This window comes from Meriones unguiculatus, chromosome 20 (genome assembly GCF_030254825.1).
Source record: "Meriones unguiculatus strain TT.TT164.6M chromosome 20, Bangor_MerUng_6.1, whole genome shotgun sequence".
NCBI lineage: Eukaryota > Metazoa > Chordata > Mammalia > Rodentia > Muridae > Meriones > Meriones unguiculatus.
Window position 1 is genome coordinate 12,319,995 of NC_083367.1, and position 24,774 is coordinate 12,344,768.

General features: G+C 44.6%; 1 protein-coding gene across 1 annotated transcript in view; it reads right to left on the reverse strand.

Annotated features, from left to right (window-relative positions):
• Ankrd6 (ankyrin repeat domain 6) overlaps nt 1–24,560 on the reverse strand; it is a 150,546-nt gene extending 125,986 nt beyond the window's left edge. Inside the window, exon 1 of the mRNA XM_060373386.1 lies at nt 24,443–24,560. The gene's annotated coding sequence lies outside the window, so the exon portion shown is untranslated. The remainder of the gene's footprint in view (nt 1–24,442) is intronic.
• Between the last annotated feature and the right edge of the window lie 214 nt (nt 24,561–24,774).

Genomic DNA, 24,774 nt, shown 5'->3' on the forward strand with positions numbered 1-24,774 from the left:
CAGGTTAAAGGGGAAGGGGGCCTGGAGAGAAGAGTCATTAGTTAGGAGCACCTTCTGCTCTTTCAGAGAATGCAGGTTCAATTCCCAGCACCCACATGGTGGCTCAAAAACTGTGACTCCAGTTCCATGAGGTCCGACACCCTCTTCTAGTTTCTGTGGACACCAGAGGCATGCACATGGTACACAGACATACCTAGAGAAGGAAAAAGAACACAGGCAGCAGGCTGCAATGAAGGCATGACGCTACCCTCACCAGCACAGTGTGCAGCTGCTCAGGATCCATGTTCAAAGAAGCCATGGTGCTTCCATATTTCATAGAACTGCTAATGTGAACACTGACTCTCAGTTGATGTGACCAGGGAATAGAGGGTTGTTTTGTTGTTTTTGTTGTTTTCTGTGATAATAGTACAATTATTTTAAACAATTTCCCTACCTTTTGTGGTTACATACTAAGATAGCAACAGACAAAATATTCAAGATATTGGATAAAATAAACTTGGAAGAAGATGTTTGGAAATATGAATGAAAGGAAATTGATGATTGGTTAATAATTTCTGAAATTGGGAACAAGTACTAGAAATCTCATTATACATTTTTTGTTTTTTTTTTTTCCTATTTTCTAATTTCATTTTAGAAAGGGGGAGCATTTCTAGCATGAAAATACTCAAGTAGCTACTGAAGGCTCATGACAACACAAGCACTGTGAGCAGCGGCCCCTCTTTAAGAGTCAAGTGACACTGTCAAATGACTTTAATATCTTGTTTTTAACTTCTATTACATTTTCATTTTACCTGTTTCTGTAGTTGAGGAGCACATGCACGCCATGCCATATACATGAAGGTAAAAGGACAATGCCTGTCAGTTTTCTCCTCCCACAACGGGAGTCACAGGGCTTGGTGTCAAGCACCTTTACCTGCTAAACCATCAGAGTCTCATGTTGCCCAGGCTGGCCCTGAACTCTCTATGTATCCAAGCAAAATCCTGAGCTTCTGAGCCTCATACCCGACCCTTCCCCAAAGCTGGCATTACAGGCATGCACCACCAAGTCCCATTTATACCACATTTCTTTTTTAAAAATCACGTGTGTCGTGTGCGCCTGTGCAGGAGTTTACATGTTCGTGTGTGCACGTGCAGGCCCAGAGTGCAGCAAAAGAGTCTTTTCAATCACATTTCTTTAAAAGATCACTTACCTAATTTTCATGGCTTCCCCCCTCAGTTACTTGTTTGTTTTTATTGCTGTTTCTTTTCTTTGTGTTATTTTGAGACAGGGTCGCACACTGTAGCTTGGGCTGTCCTGGAACTCACTGCTGCATTCACATGGCCCACATATAAACACGCAGGCAAAACATCCATACAGATAAAAAAATAAGGTGAAACAGATCAAATATCAAATATAAAACTTAAAGGAATCTAGCAATAAAACTACAAAAATAGCAGAATAAAATATATATTAGCATTTCCACTCTTAAGGATAGCTGAGGGTTTTTTCAATATAATAATAAAGTCAAAAGCCTAAAAGAAAAATAACTATTAGCAGTACAGCTGATGTCCTTAAAATTCTTATAAATGAATGAGGGCAAAACAGTCTACAAGTGAAACAAGCAAAGGAGCAGATTAGGCAGTTCTCTGCACATACTAACTGGTGACTCCATTAGAGTCCTGCAGTACTGAGGCTATGTCCCCGGGCTGCAATGGCAACAGTCAGCATACTTGAAGGAGAACATACATGTGCATTCACATAGGATACACATTTATATCTAAAATAATATCCAACTTCATTCTTTGGAGAACTGCAGAAGTGTGTGTGTGTGTGTGTGTGTAACTTTTAAAGCCATAAAAGTGGCAAAGATCAGGATGGCTTGACAATACCCATGATCAGTGAAAAGTCATAAAAAGCCACTCACAGCTTCATGTGAGCATAACTTCACCTTTCTGAGAGGCAGGCAAGTCCTTTTAACCACTGAGTTCCCAGTGACCCTTTAGTCAACAGTTACGTTACATTATAGTAGCAATGAGGGCTGAAATGATTGCTTAAAAATATAACCTCAAAGAATGTTGACTTTTTAATGTTTAGATACTTACTTAGTATTTTATGTATATGGGTGCTCTGCATGTGTGTCTATCTGTGCACCACGTGTATGCACTACCCACAGAGGCCAGGAGGTGGTGTCTGATCCTCTGGAACTGGAGTCGCAGACAGTTCTGAGCCCTGTGTGGGCGCTGGGGACTAAACCTGGTAGTCTGAAAGAGCAGCCAGTGCTCAACTGTTGAGCCATCTCTCCAGCCCCAGTTGAGTATTTTAAATATTGATTTATTTTTATTTTATGTGTATGAGTGTTTGCCTGTATGTAAGTGTGCTGCTTGCGTGCCTGGTTCTCACTGATGCCAGAAGACAGCACCAGTCACACAGAACTAAAGCTACAGATGAGGGAGCTGACTTAGGGGTGCTGGGAACTGAGCCTGGACCTCTGGAAGGCAAGCAAATGCGCTTAACTGCCGAGTCGTCTCTCAAGACCAAATACTGTTGAATTTACAAAAAACAAAAACAACATTGTGGCACACACCTGCAATCCCAACAGTAAGAAGACAGAGGCAGAAGGATCAGGAGTCTAAGCTACATAGTGAAACTGTCTCAAAACAACATTACAGAACAGAACAAAAGTGATTTCAGTGATAAAAAAACGGTGTCCGATTGGAGAGACGCTCAGTGATTAAGAGCACCGGCTGCCCTTGCGGAGGATCTGGGCTCTCTTCCCAGCACCTACATGGCGGCTCACAACCCTCTGTAATTTCAGTTTTACAGGATTAGACACATTCTGAAGCCCTATGGCACTGTATACATGCGGCACACAGAGAAACGTGCAGGCAAAATGGCCATTACACATAAAATCTTAAATCTGTGTGTCGCTGGAGGGAAGCAGCTGGGGAGCAGGCGTTGCCTAAGATTGTGCATCACACATACTGAGTGTGCCTGCGTTTCAAGTGAGACAGGAACCAATGAGAAGCTCAAACTGACGACCGGAGGTTCGATCCCTGGAACCCACGTGCTGAATGGAAAGGACCAGCTCCTGCGAGTTGTCTTCTGACTTCCACCATACACATACGCACAGTACACACGCATGCACACACGTGTGCACACACACATATGTGTGCACACACGCATATTTTAATAAAAAAGTAAAGTGAGACGGCGTGTTCAGTGAATAAAACAGCTCTGGATGACAGCATTTTTGACGAATTGTTACTCTTAGGTATTATTTGCATTCTGACCCAAAGAACTGGTTTTTATAGTTTCGCTTCATTTTATTTTATTGAAACAGGGTCCTGCCATGTTCTTATACTCCTGCTTCACGCTCCACATGTTGGATTACAGGCACATAATACTACACCTGGCTATATAAAAACTTGTTTATCTAGAAAATCAATACACCTGCTCTTTTTTTTTTCAACTTTAGAGAAAGAAGGGGAATTTATGAAAAAGAGGGAGTTTGGGATAGTTGTTATTTTATAGTAAAAGTGATAAAAATGTCAATGAGGAAAAGAACGACCAGAAAAGAATAAAATGTTAAGCTTGGAGAGGGGAGGGCAAGTAATTAGAGTATGCTGACAGCAACTACAAACTGGTGCATCCCTTGCTGCCCTCAGGCAACAGCGAGAAAGCTCCATGAAAGTACAACTGAGGGAGTGGCACCAGAGCTACAAATCGTAGAGAAATACTGAAGGACCAGTGAGGGCTGCTGGTGGAGATGGCCTCCCTCTCAACCAAAGCAGGTCCCATTTCTCTGTACAGACGGTATCTTAGTTTGCTTACCCACTGCCACAATAAAACAATGAACAAAAAGTAGCTTGAGTGAGGTAGGAGGGGTTTTATTTTATTATTTATTTTTTTATTTTTTGGCTTACAGGTTACAGGGAAGCTAAGGTAGGAACTCAAGGCAAGAACCTAGAGGCATGAACTAAAGCAGAGACCAAGGACAAATGCTGCTTGACTTGCTCCCTCTGGCTTGTGCTCAGCTAGCCTTCCTATATAACCCAGGATCACCTGCCCAGGGGTGGACTGCCCACAGTGGCCTGAGACTTTCTATATCAATTAGTGTGGTAGTTTGAATAAAAATGGCCCCCATACGCTCATATGTCTGAATACTTGGACCCCAGTTAGTGGAACTGTTTGGGAAGGATTAGGAGGTGTGGCCTTGTTGAAGGAGGTGTGCCACTAGGGACAGGCTTTGAGGTTTCAAAAGACTCAAGCTGTTACCAGTGTCTCTCTCTGCTTGTGGATCAAGATGTGAACTCAGCTGCTGCAGCCAACATACCTACTGCTTTCTGCCGTGGCACCCACCAGGATAGACTCTCTCTTTTTTTAATTTTTAAAGATTTATTTATGTATGTGAATTACTTATCTGCATGTACATCTGTTTATACACCAGAAGAAATCATCTGATTCCGTGAGACTACAGGTATAGATGCTTGTGAACCACCACGTGGGTGCTGGGAATTCAGAGGTCTAAGAGCAGCTAGTGCTTTAACCTGCTGAGCCATGTCTCCAGCCCCAGATAGACTCTTAATCCTCTGAAACAGAAGCCCAAATAAACACTTTCTCTTGTAAGTTGCTTTGGTTATGGTGCTTTGTCAGAGCAATACAACAGCACTAATACAACTAGCAATCAAGAAAATGCCCAAAGGCCAAACTAATGGAGGCAACTTTTCAATTGAGTTCCTTCTCACAGACATCTTTAAGCTTGTGTGAAGTTGACAGTTGAAGCTGATTATGACAGGTGATAACAAAATGACAGACTATTCAGATTAAGGGCAAAAGGTGAGGTCCAGGAACAAGAACTAATACAAGATCAATGACAAAATTCAGCTAGAGATCAGGGCAAAGAGGCCTGAAATGACCAAAGACTGATCACAAAACACAGGGAATGTTCTGAGCAGGAAGACAACACTGGGCTCTTACTCCCCACATGTACAAATCCAGTGACTATTGGTTAAACTTAAGGTTGACGAGACATGACTCAGGAAGCAGGGAAAGCTCAAATTAAAAAAATAAAAAATACTTTAAAAATCTAACATAGAGGGCTGGGAGAGACGACTCAGTGGTTAAGAGCACTGGCTTTTCTTCTTCTCACCACTCACATGGCTCACAACCAATTGTAACTCCAGCTCTAGGGAATCCAAGGTCCTCTTTGGGCCTTTGTGGCTACCATGTACACAAGTGGTGAAAAGACATACATGCAGGAAAAACATCCATATTCATGAAATTAAAAAAAAAATACTTCAGGGGTGGGGAGCTTGAGAGATGATTCAGTGGTTAAGAGCAGGGCTGCTCTTCCAGAAGACCACACCAGGAAGCTTACAACCATCTGTAATTCCAGCTCCAGGGAACCCAAGGCCTTTGGTCCCTAAGAGCACCTACACTCAGGCGCAGATGCCCACAAACAGATACATAGTTTAAAAGAATAACAAAACAAGTCATTTTTTTTTTTAAATATGACTCAGATAAGGGCCAAGTTGTGAATTAAAATGCTGGCTGTAAATGAAGTGTGCTGGCTAGTTTTATGTCAACTTGACACAAGCTAGCATCATTTTGGAAGAGTGAACCTCAACTGAGAAAATGCTCCCACTGGATTGGTCTGTAGGCAAGCCGTTTTCTTGATTGATGGTTGATGTGGGAGGTCCCAGATCACTGTGGGTGGTGAGTTCACCCCTGGGCCTGACAGCTATGAGTGAGCAAGCTGAGCAAGCCAGTAAACATGACCTCTGCTTCAACTCCTGCCTCTAGATTTCTGTCTTGAGTTCCTTCCCTGGCTTGCCTCAGTGATAGATTGGGAACTGAGAGCACAGACAATACCACAAGTTGCTTTTGGTCATGGTGTTTTATCACAGCAATAGAATCCCTTAGGCTTTGAAATAGCCACACAAAGCACCAGCCATTGCTGGAACCACACAAAGCATAGAACACCTGACACACAGCCTCTGTGCACCTCTCCAAGACAAGGTGGCCCTGACTGTCTGGTATTGTCTATGCTATTTCTGCATCAAGAACTGTACTCACACACCACACATCATAAATGGCTGCTTCCTGGGCATCTGCTTCTCCTCTGCAATTGACTTTTGGGCTGAGTACAGGAGTGCAGAGGTAATTACCAGTTCTAAGGAGAACACAAAGCCCAAGAGGCAGCGCCAGCGCCTCATTATGAAAGGCAAGCCCCAGACAATCATCGCTTTTTCTTGAAGTGAAAATAAACAAACATTTAACTAGGGGCAAAGGAGTAAGGGTTGGAGGTGGGCAAGGGAGATGCTAAGAGGGGACAATCAAGAAGAAACAGCCTTGAAAGAAATGTTTACAAAATTATATGCTATACCCTAAGAAACCATCAGACTCCTCAAAATATGATTTAAAAAAAAATGTGAATGGCCAGAGAAATACTTACCCAGAAAAGTAGTAGACCTTCAGAATAAAATAAAATTCAAAGCAAAATTCCAAGTTCAAAAGACATCTTGGGGCGGAGAGATGGCTCAGAGGGCAAAAGCACTGTCTGCTCTTCCAAAGGTCTTGAGTTTGGTTCCCAGCAACCACACGGTGGCTCACAACCATCTATAATGAGATCTGGTGCCCTCTTCTAGCCTTCAGGCACACAGGCAGACAGAATACTGTATAAATAGTAAATAAATCTTTAAAAAAAATAAGACAAAAATCTTACCCATGTACAAGCAAGTCTTAAGCATTTATAAAGACTATTGGTGGGGACTTGGTTTCTTCTATACAGGTTGACAAAGGTTTTATACATTTCCCTGCAGTCTCTTCTCACTCTTAAATGATCATAGGTAATACAGACAATTTAACTAAACTAAGTAAAATCATCCAGATCTGAGCCCCCAAAGCAATAAAGGTCATTGCCACTGGTGCTGAACTAGATGCTAAGACCCTACTGCTGAAGGAAGTGCAAGCTCTAGTGAGCTGGAGACTTCCACCAAAGGGCTGGCTTTACAGTGCCTGAAGTTACTAGACACGGTTGTTGGGTGGACAAGACATCCACCGTCTCACCCAGCTAGACTACCAACCTGTCAAGCAAGACGTGGCCCCGGCGTGGTCATGGTCAGTCTGCCATGGGGAAAACCAACCACTTTCTGATTAAATCTGAAGCCTGCTCCAAAGGAAACTGCTCATATATGGTTCTGTAAACTTGCTCAAAAGCCCCTGACTGGGAGGTTATAGGCCTTAGTAGGGAAACTATGACTGTGTTTTGCTAGATGGACATGATGTGCCCATTAAACTGTCTTCTAAATAGTTAATGTCCATAGGTTAGTGCTGCTTTGGTCAGAGAAGCTTCTTTTGTAGTGGGCAGTGGTTACTGCAGAGGCTCCTAACTGGCCAAAGTGCAGAGAACAAGGGACTATTGAACACTTTGCCAAACTGAGACATCTACCTTACCCACCAACCCACCACCAAGACTCACAAGACAGCACAAAAGAGGGGCTAGAAAGGACGTAAGGGCCAAAGGAAGAAGCTGAATGTTGTGGAACACAGCCTTCCAGGCATGACATGGCTGTTGCACTTTTGAATTCATGGAAGTTGTGGTCACCTGCACAAGACTGGACTTCTAAGCAGCTGGAGAGACGGCTCGTGGTTAAGAATTACTGCTGTTCTCTCAGAGGACCAGAGCTCAGTTCCCAGCACATAGGCCAACTCACAACCACTTGTAACTTGAGCTCCGGGGGATCCAGTGCCCTCTTCTGCCCTCTGTGGGCACCTGTACACACATGTGACACACAAAAATAAACCTTGAAAAAAATGAACCTGTCAATAGCACATCATAGAGGAGGCAGGAGCTCACAAGTACCCAACCCCTTTCTGAGGATCTGTAGACAGTAATGGTTGCTGACATTTTCTTCAGCTGTGGGGCCACTTGCATGATGCCCATGTTCCTGAAAATAACGCCCAACCCATGCTCTTATAAGCAACCCTAATGAACTTCAGTGGGTCACACCACAACATACACACACACACACATACACCACCAAGACATTAACACAGATGGGAAAAGGACAGGAATCAGCAGGAGTGGGTGGGGTCAAGAGAGGAGGAGGAAATGTGATCAAAATATACTATACATGTAAATATAAAAGGAAAAATATAAATCCAGACAGACAAGATAATCGCCTTCATTATCACCAACTTCTTAAATTGGGAACTGGGGGCCAGCGGGATGGCTCTGTGAGTAAATGTGTTTGCCACCAAGCCTAATGGCCTGAGCTCAATTTCCTAGAGCCCACCTGATGGGGAGAGAGAGGTTAACTCCTGCAAGCTGTCCTTTGACCACCGCATGAGTGCTTTGATATACATCCACTCACATACATACAAACAAATAAATGTAAATGCAATTGAAAGTTTTATATGGAAGTTATTGGACTGCCTTGACAGAATTTTTAAATCTCCCTTGAGGCTGGGTAGAGCTTAGTGGCAGAGTGCTCACTGGTATGCACAAGGCCCTGGGCTTGTCCCCAGCAAGGGGAGAAAGAAGAACCACGCAGATGACCACGGGGCACCTGTGATTTTTGGAAGCATCTCTGCTCATCAAGCAATGGCTACTTGGAAAGTTCCTTTGATAGGAACCTTCTCCCACTGGGGGAAGCTGAGGAAGTAAAAACGGTGGAATGAGAGCCCCCATGGCAGTGAGTGGACTGGGTGGCCTTACCACTGTTACATCTGAAGATGTGTCTGAAAGCACATCAGATCACAGGCCTCCTGCAAAGGCACAAAGCTGCTTGGAGGCATGCTGTCTGGCGAGGATGCTGAGATGCTGTCTGCAGGCTGAGCAGCAGTGGTCTGCCCTGCAGAGACACCAGTGAAAGAGAAACCTTTTGCAACTGTTCCAATCTTTGTACAACCCCACTTTCAAGTCACTAACAAAGTGACTTATGAGAGTAAGCAGTATGAACTGAATTCTGACGTCACCAGTCTCTGACCCTTCCAGCCTGACTTTTGATCTATCTACAGCACAAGTTGTTACTAACCATGGCATGCAACTGGCTGTTAGAGTCTAAATATAGAGACGGTGTCCAGTACATAGTTGAGGGCCTTGTCAAGATAACAGGCACTGTACCAAATAAAATTCATAATTCACAGTGAGGAAGAATGATTGTATTCTGCAAATAAGGCCATCACCAAAAAAAAAAAAAAAAAAGCTGTCTCACTAACAAGCAGTGCACTTAGGAAGAAGCTTCTCTTGTATTTATAAATAATACATCTTGTAATTTCATAAAAATTAACTGAGCTGTATTTTTTCTATGAAGCTTAATGGGCCAACCTTAATTCAACAAAAGTGTTAATGTTTTATTCCCTGGAAAGAATCATTTAAAAGGCAATCAACACTCTCCTATACAAAAATCTCTACAAGGGGCTGGAGAGATGGCTCAGCAGCTAAGAGCACTGTCTGCTCTTCCAGAGGTCTTGAGTTCAATTCCCAGCAACCACCTAGTGGCTCACAACCATCTATAATGAGATCTGGTGCCCTCTTTTGGAACACAAGTGAACATGCAGATAGAGCAATCATATATATTAAATAAATTTAAATTAAAAACTAAAAACAAAACAAAAAACTTCCAATTTCATAATTATGAATTTTCCAAATTCATACTTTACAAGCATGTAAAAACTTAAAAAAAAAAAACTGTCCTCAGGCAATCTACGCACAGAAGCTTAAGGATTAAAGACATACAAAGCTGAGTATGGTGGCCCATACCTGTATTTTAAGCACTTCATAGGTAGAGGCACAAGGAACCAGAGGTGAAGGGCAGCTGAGGATATATGGCAAGTTTGAAGCCAGCTGGAGCCTCATACTGAGACCATCTTTCAAACTGTCAGGCTTTCTTTCTTTCTTTCTTTCTTTCTTTCTTTCTTTCTTTCTTTCTTTCTTTCTTTCCTTCCTTCCTTCCTTCCTTCCTTCCTTCCTTCCTTCCTTCCCTCCTTCCTTCCTTCCTTCTTTTTCCCCCTGCTTTTTGTTTGTTTTTCTGTTTTGTTTTGTTTTTGAAATAGGGTCTCCCTATGTAGCTCCGGCTGTCTGGGACTCACTCTATAGACCAGGCTTAGAACTAGAGATCCACCTGCCTCTGCTTCCCTGCGTGCTGGGATTAAGTGGGCAAAGACTGGCCAGATATGGTGACCTTTAATGCAGGAGGCAGAGGCAGGTGGATGTCCAAGTTCCAGGCAGTCGGGTTTACAGAGTGAGTTCCATTAGGACAGTGAGGGTTATACAGAAAGAGCTTGTTTCACAAAACAAACAGACCAAAAAAAAAAAAAAAAAAAAAAAAGTTTGAAGACTAGAAGTGTACCTATATATACAGGGCAACAACATGTTTAAAATTTGTTTTTATTTCATGTGCGTTGGTGTTTTGCCTGCATGAATGCCTGTCTGAGGGTGTCAGAGCCCCTGTAACTGGAGTTATAGACAGCTGTGAGCTGCCATGTGGGAGCTGGGAATAGAACCCGGGTCCACTGAAAAGGGCAGCCAGTGCTCTTAACCCCTGAGACATCAACACACATTCTTTTTTTTTAATAACTTTAATTACTTATTTATCGGTCTGGGGTGTTTCGAGACAGGGATTCTCTGTGTAGCTTTGGCTCTCCTGGATTTGCCTTGTAGGCCAGGGTGACCTCAAACTCAAAGCTCCACCTGCCTCTGCCTCCCAGAGCGTTGGGATTATGGTGTGCATCACCGTGCCTGGCTCTTAATGATTTATTTTTATTTCAGGTACATTGGTGTTCTGCCTGCATGCATATCTGCATGAGGGTATTGGATCCCCTACAACTGGAGTTACTGACAATTGTGAGAAACCATGTGGGTGCTTGGAATTGAACTCAGGTCCTCTGGAAAAGCAGCCAGTGTCCATAACCGCTGAGCCATCTCTCCAGCCCCCGCCTCAACACACACTCTTAAAGAAGCTGTGTGGGCCAGAGAATTCAAGGATCGCTGGAAAGCTGAAAGTTCCTTCTGTCACAGCAGGCGGTTTCCTTGTTTTAGCTTTCACTGTGACGCTGAAATTTTTCCACTTCCTCCCTGACACACCCACACGTGCTCCTTTGGAATCACACACTCCCTGCCTGCCTTCTCAGTCCCCACCATCCCTTTGTTTCTTTTCTGCCTCCAAAGTCAAGGTGCATCCTGTCCGCAACCCCTCTAAATCTATCCAGACAGAATAAAATTGAACTCAAAATCGAGAATAAAAACCCCAAAGCAAAGTTACAAAGTAGTTTAGACGGAAGCAGTGTAAGTTCTAGAAAAGGTGTTATTAGCACACAAAAGACTCTTGGCAAACCATGGCAGCTTACAAAGGCACACACAAGATCACACGATCTTTTCCTGTGTATCATGTGACATTTCTGCTCCAGCTTCCAAACAAAAGCCAGACAGATGTAAGTGCTTGTAGATAGCACTCTAGCACGGTTCAGGTTTCTGTAAGGAGGCATGTATGATCAAGTTGCAAGGGACGAAAGAGGTGTTCTAGCTTACAGAAAAAACACTACCGATCTGTAGGGCAAGTTCCAGCGTCTGCTATTCTAACACTGGATACTTAATCAGGTCAAAGGAAGTGCAGCTCCTGCCAGTGGAAGCAGGAGCTCACACTGCTAGATAAAATGTCAGCACCGGTGATGAGACTGTCTCATTGAAGCACAACGGCAGCTTTTCAGCCTCAGAGACTACTAATTCTCCCCAGATACAGTTCCTAAGACTACTTACTCTGTTATCGCAGATGGTATTAAAGGCACAGCTTTGTTTCTGAAGGGTTACGTATGGGTTTACACTTAACTGATAAATTGGACAGGGTGACTTTTATTTTCAGTACCCAAATACAAGTATTATTGCTTCCAAACAGGAAACAAAAGGGGCAATAATTTAGTTCAGTGGTGAAGCCTCTCCTTGGCATAAATAGCTGCTGGATTCATTCCTAGTACACACATTCCATCTCCTCTTCCCCAAACACACCCACACATACACATACACACCACATACATACATACACGTAAACACACACACACACACACACACACACAACCTAACGAAAGATTGTCTTCAAGGAAAGCCAGATGCAAACGTGAGTTCAAAGTTACTTTTTGTTCACTAGCCCTGCCTTAATTAAGATTATTATCTGAAAAAAAAATATTATTAAAACAAATAATTGTTTCCATTTGTTTTTAAAAGTCATAAAGCTTTCAATTTGATTAAATATCATGTTATTATATAAATATTTAAAATATATATTCCTTTTACCTAATAATTTAATTTCTGGTAATTAACTTTAAGGAATTATTAGCTAATCAAATATAAAGTATTTAGGTATATATAGTTCCAACGTTGTTTTAAAAATAACATTCCAAGACAGGCAGTGGCAGTACCCGCCTTTAATCCCAGCAGAGGCAGAGACAGGTGGATCTCTGAGTTAGAGGCCAGCCTGGTCTACAAAGTGAGTTCCAGGACAGCCAGGGCTAAACAGAGAAATCCTATCTCAAAAGAACCTAACCAAACAAACAAACAAACAAGCATTGCTGAGTCTTTCTAAATGTTCAAGAAGAAGAGCACCTAATGTGGTGAAGGACACTAAGCAGCTGAGTAACTGATCAAATAAAATAAACTTCAGGTGTGGCTTGAAGGTTGAGCAGCACAGGGCCTGCTGAGCATCTTGCAAGGCAGCACCAGCTTTGCATAAAGCTCACGTAGCTAGCTCTTCTTTACTCTACATCAGCACTGCTTAGGCACAGCCTGGGAAACTTAGGAAGGGAAAAGGGGGAGGGCAGAGTTGAGCTTGGAGGAAGGAAGGGAGAAGAGGGGAGGGGAAAGGAGAGGAAGGCAGGAAACAGGAAAACTGAAAGCGTTTCAGGGTCAACTGTCCCCTCAAAATACAGGTAACACATTCTTTGTTGAAATTCTGACCCCCAGGACCTCAGAGTGTGATGTCCATTTGGAGGCAAGCTTTAGAAGCAGCAATAAAGTTCAAATGAGGCCTTGAGGGAGGGTCCTCTTCCAGTCTGACTGATGACCTTGGGGAACACAGACACAAGCTATGCAGAGAAGACCATGCTGGTGTAGATGTGAGGACAGCCAACTTCCAGGCAAGGAAAGGCCTCAGAGGAAGCCAATCCTACCAACACCTCCATCTCAGACTTGAACCTGCACTGAGGGGAAGTAAGTTCCTGCTGGTTCAGCCACTCACTCTGTGACTAGCAAACTAACATGGAGAGTGTCCTAATCAGTCTTCTGTTCTGTGATAAACACCATGACCAAAAAAGCGTGGGGAGAAAAGGCTTATTTCTGTTTACTACTTACAGTCCATCATAAAGGGAAGGCAGGACTGGAACCTGGAGGCAGGAGCTGATGCAGAGGGGTGCTGCTGCTTACTGGCTTGCTCCCCATGGCTTGCTCAGCCTGCATTTTTTTAGAGCCCAGGACCACCAGCCCAGGGATGTGACCACCCACGGTTCACTGGGCAGCCATTCACTCTTATCTGTTCTGTTCTCTAGTTCAACAGATGGCAGCTACGTGTTTGTGTTACTGAAAGTGTAACAAAGAAAAAAATAAGCAACTTTGAATATGAAAACTGAGCACGGTGAATATAGTTATACCAGGAAAAACTGAAGGCCGGGGAGATGGCTCAGTGGCTAGAGGCACCCACTGCCAACTACCTGAGTTTGATCCCCCAGGACCCACATGGTAGGAGAGAGCTGAAGCCCAAGTTGTCCTCTGATAGCTACCTGTTTGCTATGGCACACCATATCCCACACTGCACATAAAGTAAATAATATTAAAATTTTTTAAAGAAAAATAAAGACCTGACCACAGAAATGTTGATACTGTAAATACTCAAAGATTCGAGACATTTATCCAGATAAATAAAAAGATTTTATCAACATAAATGAGAAAAGCAATTGAGAGTTTCTTAGATTTATTTCATATAACTGTATATGTGTGCCTCTCTCCAGCCCTGATATATTTTAACTGAAGAAATTACAAGGGCTAGGGAGATGGCTCAGTGATGAGAGCACTCGTTAATAACTTTGAGGACCAAGTTCAGATCCCAGAACTTAAGGGTTGAAGGCTGGAGACTAAGCCTCATCAGCAATCTCTGGGTTTGACTGTGAGACCTTGTTTCAATGACTAAGTTGGAAAGTGAATCAGGAGGATTCCTGACATCAACATTGGGCCTCTGCGTGCACATGTGCGCACACACATGCATACATACGCACAATGGAGAGAAAAAGAAGCTACAGCAAGCTGGGCACTGGGGTGTGCCCTGTAATCCCAGGACTCAAGAAATGGCGGCAAAAGAATGGCCACAAGTGAAACTCTGTCCCTATCCAAGAAAGAGACTAGGAGGCAGGGAGAGGGAGGAGAGGAAGGGAGAAGAGAGAGAAGAGACAGAAAGAAGGGAGGAAGAAAAGAAGGGAAGGAAAGGAGAAGGGAGAGGCAAGAGGGGAATGGAAGGAGGCTTAAAGAAGAGGGGAGGGCAGGCATGAGAATGGGAGGAAGGGGGGCAGGCATCAGAGACGGAGGAAAGCTAAACCCTCCCCTTGGAGGAATTGTGGGAGCTACTTCACAACACTGAACACACAAAGGATAAAAATATTGGAGTCCTGATGCAAACCTCAGGATGTGAAGATTCATCGAGGTATATCAAGGATGCCTGTGCGACACAGATTCTCTGCTCAGAAAAAAATTAAGTTCTGTTCAAAGCAGTCTTTACTTAACCAGTGAAACAAGTCAGTCCTTAATGTTGCTAATGTTTTAAATGACAGGGTAGCGAGTCTTACTGCTTCTTCATTTCCACAGTTAAGGGGATTTTTAAAGCTTTGTCAGAAAAATGGAAAGGGCTAAAGAGCAAGAACACTCCCCCTGATGTGTTAATGCAGTTCCCTAGGACTCTACATGCACTAGAGAGAGAGTGCGGGTCCGGGGTGGGGGTGGGGGCGGCCTGCAGCTCCCAGTGGAGGCTGACAGTGGGCTGATTGCACACCAGACTGGTGGTTTGTTAAGCAAGAACAATGTTACTGTGACTCAGAGCCATGGGAGCGAGGGAGCAGTCAATGAGGGTCAGTCTAAACCACGGGGCCAGGGATCAGAAAGTGAAAAGCCCGGCCACAGAAGCAGGAGCAGTAGTTGGCAGAGGGCACAAAGGCTGCCCTCAGATGTGAAATCAGACCCAGGCCTTGCTGGTGGCCAGCTCTGCCCTCCTCCCTTTAAACCCAGCCAGGCTTTCATGAAAGCCTCCCAGCAAAGGGCATCATTATTGTCTATTTTCAAGAAAGGCAACTCAGCCAGCCAGGTTTGAATGTGGAGACCTGGGTTTGCAGATATGTTACTAAATGCTAACTGCAAGGAAAAACCAATAAGGCTGAAAAGTACCTCAAAGGGGAAAAAAAAATTGCTTTCCAGTAGAGAGACTGGGCTTTGAGGAGAGCAGAGGGTCCGCCTTCCTGGTCAAGGGCAGCGATGCACTCTGCCCTAATTAATAGTCTGGCAGCTTTGTTCGTGATGATCTCAGAGCAGCTTATAATCAATACTCAGGCTTTCCTCCTGGATCAGAATTACAGTACAGCATTCTCCTCTCACAGCTTCAGGTGTTGCTTTTTAAATATAAAAGCCATGGGGCATAATGTGGCTTTTGTTTGCTTAGGCTTGGGGAACACGCTAAGTGCATCCTTCATCAACACTAATCAAAAAGATGCCTTAGGAAACTGATTTCCACCCAGTCCAGCTGGCTGGGGATTCAGAGCACATGCTAAACATCTCTTAGGAGTTATTCTTTTATTCTTAGAGTAAATGCCCCTGTATTAAAGGGATTCCAAAGGGTCTGGAACAAAATTGGGCATGATTTTACGATTTATTTTCAAACACACAAAAACATGGTCACTTTTTTTTGCTCTGTTTTGTTTTTTGAGACAGGGTTTCTCTGTGTATCTTGGCTGTTCTGGATTCTGTAGACCACTGACTTTGAACTCAGAGATCTGCCTGCCTCTTCCTCTGAGAGTGCTGGGATCACAGGCCTGTCACAGGCCTGCACCACTACCTAGCTACACGATCACTTTTAAGACAGCCTGTAAATTGCAAGTACAGTGCCCTTCACCAAAGGAAGGGCATAAAATTTGTCAGTTTCAGGTTTAAGACAACAGAGTCATTCAGACGATCTAGGCAACTAGTTCTAGCTTATCCAAATACTGAATAACTTTTTAAAGATAGGCGTATGCTTTCTTCCAAACGGCTTCTGCAGAACTCCGTCATGGAGAGCAACCATAGCTCTGAAGGACTGAAGAGGGTGACCCACAGTTTCATTTTAATAGCAACAGATGACAACTAGCTGTTAGAGAACTTTTGGGGATGCGGTCACAAGGTATTCCTTCCTACCTTCCCAACAACGGCAGACATTTGAATTCTAGCAGTTTAGTCATGTATCAGATATTGTGGGGCAGAGGAGGCTCACTCCTTTGATAATCTTCTGGAGGCTCCTTTTCATCCCTATGGACAATCACTTATGAAATCAATTCCCCTCTGTCTTCCAACAGGAAGTTAATTAGTTCTCAGTCCTTTATTGGATGACAGTATTTATTTGCATTTCAGTGTATAAAATGCAACCAAACATTAGGTTTTATCTCAGCAGGGCAGCTAAGATGCAAAACGCTGCAAATCAGCAGAGCCTCCTCCCTCCTCTGTGGCTTTTTGTAGAAGGGAAGGTTGAGGGGAGGGGGCCATTCTCCAGAGATGCCCAGCAAACTAAGCCGCAGACACCCCCAGCCTGGCCAGCTTTGAAACAGAGCTTTTGTTACAGCAGCAATCAATTAAAGTATTGAAGTGTGAGGCCCCTTGACTCTCTCTTTGGGTTTTTATTCTTTCTTTTTGTGTATTTCTGTTTGGTGTGTGCTTTAGGGCTTCTGTTGCTCTGATGAAACATCAGGGCCAAAGTAACTTGGGGGAAAAAGGGTTTATTTCATCTTACAGCTTGAGTCTGTCATCTGAGAAGGCAGGGCAGGAACTCTAGGAAGGAGCTGATGCAGAGGCCATGGAGGGGTGCTGTTTACTGTCTTACTCCTCCTGGCTTGCTCAGCCTCCTTTCTCATACCATCAAGACCACCAGCCTATGGGTGACAGTGACCACAAAGACCTGGGCCCTCCCACATCAATCATCAATCAAGAAAATGCCCTACAGGTCAATTCTGTGGAAGCATTTTTTTCAAATAAGATTCCTTCCCAGATGCCCCTAGTTTGTGTCAAGTTGGCATAAAAACTACCCAACACAGGGTGCTCCCTAGGCCCCACTTTTTCCCCCCATATGTATAAAAACCCAACAGAAACAAGAAGGGTCCCTATTATCCATTACTGATTTTACAGCTCTTCCAGTTTTTGAACAGCACCCAGAAGAAAACAGAAGGTCCCATGAGCAAGCCATGGATTTGGAATCACATGCCCTGGGGGCTCAAAGCACCACAGATGACTCAACAAGCATTCTTTGCCTATGAAGCACCACTTATGTTCTTCCTCACACCTGCCATTAACTCTCACCTTCATTCTTACTTTTTTTTTTTTTTTTTTTTTTTTTTCTCCAAGACAGGGTTTCTATGTGAAGTCCTGGCTGTCCTGGAACTCACTGCAGATTAGGCTGGCCTCAACTCAAGAGATCTGCCTGCCTCTGCTTCTGAGTGCTGGGATCACAGGTGTGCGCCATCACACACCAGTGTAGCTGAGAATGATCATACACTTCAGATCCTTGGACCCCTTCCTCCCAGTGCTAAGTGTGAGCTATCTAGCCTGATTTTCAAAAGAATCAGATATCCCAGATCATAGTACTAATTTTTACTGGAATGTGCTCACTTTCAGCACCAAGAGCCATTCTGCACTCCAACATAAAACACATCTCTGAAGCCTCGGTACTAACTTTCCCATTGATTGAGGGACACAGCAGGTGCCTGTAGGTGAGCTCAGGAGGTGAGTGATTTAACTGATGGAGTAAACCCACTGTTGAGTTCAGAATGCTGCAAATTAACGCCACTGAGTACTGCCCTCTCTGTTCCAAGCTGTCCCTGTCCCATCAAGTCAGCAAGGTGGCAACGATGCCGGAAGCAAGAAGCCAGTCCGGAGCTGCTGTGGCAACGCTGTTTAGGGCAATTAAAAACAAAACAAATAAAAACAGGGAGCTAGATTTGTCCAGCAGCTGTCATTACTGAATCTCTGATCTAGCCCCTCTCATTCCCAACAACACCCCAACCCCAGCATATCGTTAATCCATTAAGTCAAGCAGAAAAAGCTCGGTGCCTTCACTGGATGGGTGTGAAATCAGAATATAATTTACCATGTGTCTCTGCTCTCTTTACTGGGGAAAAGCATTCAACTTTAGCTTCTTGTAAATTTCAAGATGACACTTGGGAATCTATGTTGGAAAGCTGTGCTCAGCCTTTAGCCCTCCACCAATTTAACAAGCCTAAAAATTAAGGTCCTTTTCCTTTGTGTCACCTCCTCTCTGAAAACAAGCTTACGTCACCATTCCCTACTACCCCGTTTCTTCCCGAATATCTAAAAATTGTACATGCAGGCCGGGAGGCAGGGTCATGTTGGTCTCTGTGAGTCTGAGTTCCAGGACAGAGCTACACAGAGAAACCCTGTCTCAAAACAACAACAACAAACATGCAATTAAGCTTCAGTTTCTGTCTTATGACTTTTGTCACATAATTCCTAGCTGAGGGCTCTTAGAAGCTGAAGCAAAATTACTTTCTCTGCCCTCATGCACATATATAAGCACCATGAAATAGGACCCCTCCCCCATCTATACATGGAAGTGCCTCTGTTGGTGGAGTGCTTGTCCAGCCAGGCAGCCACTCAGGATGCTGACGGCAGATCCCACTGCTGAGGAACATCCCATCTCACAAAAGATGTCAAATGTGTGTTTCTTTGGTAGAGGAGCAGGACCCCAATGGGTATCCCAGTGGATAACTGAAGTAGATGGTCACCCAGGCTTCTCTTTGGCTAACTGGGTACCAGACTCTTTCACATGACTGGATTTTAACCCCTCAGCATGCCCCAAGTTTAACTGTCAGACACTAGATAGAGCTGAATGGGGTTTCCTGGCACAAAGTTACTTCATGCAATTAAGAAGTGCCAAACTACATAACTTTAGTTTCCCATAAAAGCAAGTAAAATAAGGCATATATTTTGTGATTATGTAACACATTCCATGCTAAAGCCTTTTGTTTTGAGGTGAATCGAGTCTCACAATCCCCACTGCCAGCAGCATGAAGTAGTTTAAACTGTTATGATAGCATTAGGAGGCCACTAAGACGTGTGCATTCTTGTCCTGGGCTAATCTCCCTCCTCACTCCTTCTTTCTTAAATGTACGCTTTATGGTCAGATGACTGAATAAGGCCAATATTCTTCAGCCATTAATAAATACTTGAACATAGATGGTTTAATCCCATTTTACTTGCTCACGGAGCAATTCTGATACAATTATGTCCTATATGAAAATGTAATCTAAACCTACACTATGGAAATCTGTGTGCTGTGCATGTATGTCTTTGAAAAATGGAAAATACATATAAAGGTAGTTATACTTAATTGGCCAGTGAAAAGACTGGCTTATTTGGGCCTTTTGTTCTTTTGGATATTTTTGAGATAGGTTCTTATTCCATTGCCTTGACCTCTCAATCCTCCTGCTTCAGAAGGTGGTTATTCACCATCAGCACAGCTGCCTAGGCTGGTACTCCCTGAATCCAGGTAGAACCATGTAGCTATCTCTGGCCAACTCCATATGAGCAGAGCGATGCTACCCAAGCTGCTGGAGTCTGTCTTCAGTCACTGTAGAGCCCACAAGTTCAAGACCATGACATCACAAAGGAGGCACATGACTCTTGACCATCATGAAGGAGAGTTGCCCAGGAGAGCCGCCCAGCCTGAAATAACCAATTTAGTTTTGTGTAAACTACCAACTTTGCTGGATCAATACTCTCCCTGAATTAGGCCACTAAATTCTAGAAGCGTTTGTTACAGTGTACAGCATGTATGCTTGAGTTGAGCTTAAGCACAATTAAAAGGCTTCTAACGCTAAAGCAAGTAGAGAAGAATTGCATAAGAAAAGACTGAGAGTCACAATTTTACCATTTTAGATAAGTTTAAAAAAAAGTCTCAGTGACAGGAACAGTGTTTTTTAGGCAAATTCTAACTGGTGTTTCATGTTCTCTCTAACAAAAAACAATATGAAATGTTCCTTTAACCACTGCGTTGTAAACAAGGAAGAATACGCTATACAAATACATTTGAAACAAAGAATCAACCAAAAGATAGCCTTATAGTTAAGATTTACTTAATTTCAGAAGCTAGCACTAGCTCAGTGAGTGCATACTTGCCTAGCACACATGGAGGCCCTAGAGGGTCCCCAGCGAGGGTGGAGGGCTCAGCAGACTTTCTTCTTCATACTGGAGCCCACTAGTAGACAACACAGACACTTGCCTTTCAAAGAGAACACAACCCTCCCTCCGTCTAGGCACGAGGAGGAGGTGGGGGAGACAGATGGTGTCACCCAGGTTCTCCGGCCACCCTGCACTGTCCCCAAACTCTGGCTTCACGAACAGAAATTTTTACTCTTAAATTTTATTTTAAAATGCTATCAGGGAAGAATGGTGTAATTATTTTGTACTCTCAAAAATAAAAAGAAATAATTTTAAAAATACTATTGGGTTTACAGAGTATATAACTTCTCATTATGTTCTCCCTCACCTGCTGTTTACCAAACTCGGTTTTCTGTCCCTATGAATTTGACTACTCTAGGTGTGGTTCCTCGGAAGTAAAAGTCTGCTGTCACTAACCATAACATCTTCCGGGTCAGAGAACTACTCTGTGCTGTTGGCTGGGTACGTTACACTGCTTCAGAGGAGTGACCTAGCACATTTAACAGCCTGAGTGCCAACACAGGCACTGAACCAGCTGAAGCGCTGAATACCAAAGTTTTGATCTCAGCACCCAGGAGGCAGCAGCAGGTGGAGCTCTCCAAGTCTGAAGCCAGCCTGGTCTATCACGAGAGTTCCAGGACAGCCAAGGCTCCACAGAGAAAGCGGTGGGTCGGTGGGGGGGGTGAGGCACTGAATCCCTAGCCACCATGGCATGTGTTTGGAAAGCTGGATTTCCAGAGCTGGGTGTGATAAAGTGCGATGCAAAAGTTAATGTGGAACAGGAAATGAGACACAGGACAGGCACAGGCATCCTGCTAGTGACTGACTACTTAAAAATAACAGAAGCCAGACACGCTGATGGCCCCATCTTGTCATCCAGACACCAGGAACACTAACGAAGGAGGACTGTGATGAATTGGAAGCCGGCATAGCTACATAGCAACACCGTGCCTTTAAATAAGCAAACACAGGGCTGGAGAGATGGCTCTGAGCCTAGAGCATTTGATACATGAGACAAAAATCTCAAAAATATTTTTAAAATTAAATAAGTAAATTTAATTTTACATGCCTTTTTCCAAAGTAGTATCTAAGTCCCTAGTTGTTTTCACCTATCCACTCCCAATTATTTCAACCTAAGAATAAATACTATGAAACACTTCCTTACATAGTAAGTCTTTCCTTCAACTGAGATTTCAAAGCTGTATGACAGTCACTGAAAGAAAGCACTCCAGAGCCAGGGCAGGAGGATCTCTGTTTGTTGGCTACACACAGAGACCTTGACTCATGGTGAGAGACCAAAAGATAAAGTAGCAGCTACTATTAAGACCTAAAGTAGATACTGTAAAGAAGTTTAGTAATGCCCTGAGGGGAAGAGCCACCTCACTGCATTCTTTCCCCACCCACTAGAGATACAGTTGCTAGGAAACTGGACCCTCCCCCTAGGGAGGGACACCAGGTCATTAATGGTCTGGGAACCTTCCTATAGCCAATCGATTCAAAATGTAACATCTCGACCAATAGATGCTTGCCAGGCAGGAATTGCCCCTGCCTTGGGCGTGCTGGGATGGACCAGAATCTATATATCACCCAACTAACCTGGGCGCAGGGCACTCAGCTCCCACCACTTTGGCGGTGGGTGTTGTGGGCCCAAGCTGCAGCTTGTAATTTACAATAAAAAGACCCTCATGTGTTTTGCAACGTAGTCGATTCCTGTAGATCTTTTGGGGGCTCGCGAACTGGGTATAACAATGGAAAAAAAAAAAAAAGAAAAAGAAAAGAAAGTCCCACTGCAGAGAGTTGTGTGTGATCCTGAAGAAATAACAAAGACATAGCACAGACACACTAAAAATGAGAGAAAAAGTCTGGGTTAAAGTCATTTTGAAAGGTTACTCTCATCTTAAACCTTCAAAGCCAAACAATGCTCATTAGAATAGCCACATTTAAAAAAAAAAAAAAAAAAAAAAAAAGGTTCCTGAGAAACACGGACACAAATTACTGTTTTCCAGATTCTTAGGAATTCAGCAAGCTTTTTAAAATTAGAGTGGCCAAGTTTTCTGGAGGAGATGGGTTCTCCACTCAGACTGAACACACAGAGTCCCCGCAGGGAAACCACCACGTACACCCCACACCCGCTCTGACAAGGGTAAACTTTCCACAATTTCCGTTTTACTCTTGATATCCTGCTTTTAACTTAAGAAAGCGCTAAGTTGTTGCGGAAATGCTTGTTTGGATGTTTCCCTGCCCTGGAGTTTTCATTTGGAAGCAAAGGGGGAATTAAGACAAATCCAGAGCAGTGATTTGATGGGGGCGGGGATGGGTAGCAGCAGCTCTGGCTCCTCAGCGGCTGATGAGGTACTTGTGCCTGATAGTTACTCTTGTATTACAGGTCTCTGAGCAAGATTTCACAGAGGGCACCAGAATCTACTCTGTGTGGAACTGAGGACTTTAGGTATTCGAAGTGTTCTGTGTTGCTAAGCTGAGTTATATCACAAGCAACTGGCCTTCGTATAGAGCACAGGTTTTGAAAACACAGATGGGCGAAAGTGGATGCTAGGGTTAACATTTGGTGCCACCACAGACAAACAAGGGGTTAACCAATAAGGTTGTGTTTTTGTTGTGTGCTTTGTTTTGTTTCAAAGACAGACTTTTGCTGTATCCCAGGTTGACCTCAAACTAATGATCCTGCCTCAGCCTCCAGAGGGCTGGAATCATAGGTATGGACCACCAAGCCTAGCATTTTTTAAATGTATTTATTTTTATTGCTGTGCGATGGTTTTGCTTGCATGTACATCTGTTTGAGGGTGTTGGATCCCCTGGAAATGGAGGTTGCAGAGAGTTGTGAAGTTGTGACCTGCCACATGGGTGCTCTAGAAGAGCAGCCAATGCTCTTAACTGCTGAGCCATCTCTCCAGCCCCTAAGCCTAGCATTTTTATTGTGATAGTTTTAGTTCTTCTTCTTCTTTTTTTTTAAATCATCTTTGATTAGACTTAACACTGTACAACTAACTGTTCATTTTTTTCTGACTGCTCCCCAAGCTGAGAGCACAGAGAAAACTCTTCCAACTCTAATATGAATTCCTAGTTTTTAAAATATCTATTTGTTTATGTTGTGTTGGATGAACCACAGTCCACGAGGAGATCAGGGGAACACACGACAAATTTAAATCGTCCAGTAGCAAGAGCCTTCGCTGACTTAGCCATCCTCTGGCCACCGTATTCTTGGTGTAAAGAAAAACAACTCACTCACCATATGCTAAGCACACAGTAGGGCTGACACAGGAACTTAACCATGCCGAGCTACTCACACAATAGCTGCTTCAAAGATGAGAAACCACTCCTCAAAGTCAGTCGGAACACGCGAGACACCTGAATGAGATTGGTCTTTGCCCAAGTTCTTCCCATGACCTTTGATCTGTACCACCAGCCAAGAGTCTCACAGGAAAGCTGCCTGGCATGGGAAAGCCCGACGCAAACTTCGGGGTTAGGTACGACGCCTTCAGCTCACAGTTCTAAATAGGAAGGCTTAAAGATGCTGGCTTTCCAGTCACACCCCACCGGCTAGACGACTCAAGCCACCAACCTCGCAAACACGCACGCACCTCACCACGAGGTGAATCCTCTCATGTACTTCTCGGGAAACATCCTCGGCTAGCTTGACAAAGCACAACTCCTTTTGGATTACCAGTAATGCTCCCCAAATCTACAGGAAGCGACACACTTCAGTGCCCTCGGCAAGTGAGGGAAGCCAGTGCCCGAGAGGCGGCGCAGAAGGCCCTGAGGTCAGGCGGGACCGCTGCGCTCCACACGACCGTGGGGACTGGCCTCGCCCCGAGCGGCAGGAGGGTCTGCAGGGCACGCAACCACACACACACCCCACACCCACACACTAGCGCGCGACCCCAATTGAGAGCGCCCGCAGCTAGGGGCCAGAAGGAGCGCGGCCCCTGCCTGCGGCGTCCCAGCGAGCGACCCCGGAGGATTACCAGCTCCCGAAGGCGCCGGCGATTGCCCGGTACCTTGCTCTCCCGCGCCGGCCGGCCGCTCCGCCCGGAGCTCGCGGGCCGCTGCGCTCCCTCGCCCGCAGCCGCTCGGCCCGCGCTCCGCCGCGCCAGGTCTGAAAGCCTTAGGGCCCCGCCGGCCCCGCCCCCGGGCCCCGCCCCCAGGCCATGGCCATCGGCCACGCCCCACTCTGCCGTGCGCAGGGCTGCAGCGCCCCCCGGCGGCCCCCGGGCACTGCACAGCCCGCCGGACCTGCAAGCCGGGGCGGTGCGGGATGGCGCCCGCTGGGACGCTCGCCTTGGGCTCCGAGCTGGGAGCCGTTTCCTCGGCGTAGAACGAGAGGCCTGAG